Below are 730 nucleotides of genomic sequence, written 5' to 3'. Positions count from 1 at the left end.
CCTCCTGCCCGCAGAGAGGCTACGCCAGCCGGGCGCCCGCCGCCCACAGCGCCGCCTCGCGGCCAGACCCGGTCACGCCCGGGGACCCGCGCTGCCCACAGCGCCACCGCGTGACTATGTGTGCGATCGGCTCTGTTCAAACGTAGTAGGGTTGTCAGAATCAGCAAGGAGAAATAAACGGATGTCCACTTAAATTGAATTTCAGATAGCAACGGATCGTTTCTTAACAGCATTATTAAAATATAACACACACTCATAAAGTTCACCCATTTAAGAGCTTTTTGTTATATTAATTTTGAAAAACTGATAAAACAAAATTTCCCATTTTAACCAGTTTATGTGTCTACTACAGTGACATTGATTGCATTCACAGCTTCCTGCAACCATCACTACTGTCTATTTCTAAAACTTTCCCAGTTCTCCCCCAGCTCTCGTAACAACTAATAACATGAACTATTTTGCGTGTACTCTTGGTCCACCTGACATTCAAATTGAATCGGATGCCCTGCGTTTTATCGGCAACCCTTTCTATGAAGGAGGTGAAGTGGAGGTTTTGAGCCACGACACAGTCTACAAAGAACGTTGTTTCTTTGGAGCCCACTCTTGGCAGCTGCGTAATGTAATCTGATGTAGATAACGAGAGCATAGAATTTTAAAATTTTCGGTGCTCGAGCAGGAGGCTTTTACCTGGAAGAAGGCAAGCCCAGGGCTCAGCCTAAGGACGGGGAAA

The sequence above is a fragment of the Dama dama genome, chromosome 30 (genome assembly GCF_033118175.1).
Source record: "Dama dama isolate Ldn47 chromosome 30, ASM3311817v1, whole genome shotgun sequence".
Taxonomy (NCBI): Eukaryota; Metazoa; Chordata; class Mammalia; order Artiodactyla; family Cervidae; genus Dama; species Dama dama.
The sequence above is the reverse complement of the archived record's forward strand: the minus strand, read 5'-3'. Positions refer to the sequence as shown.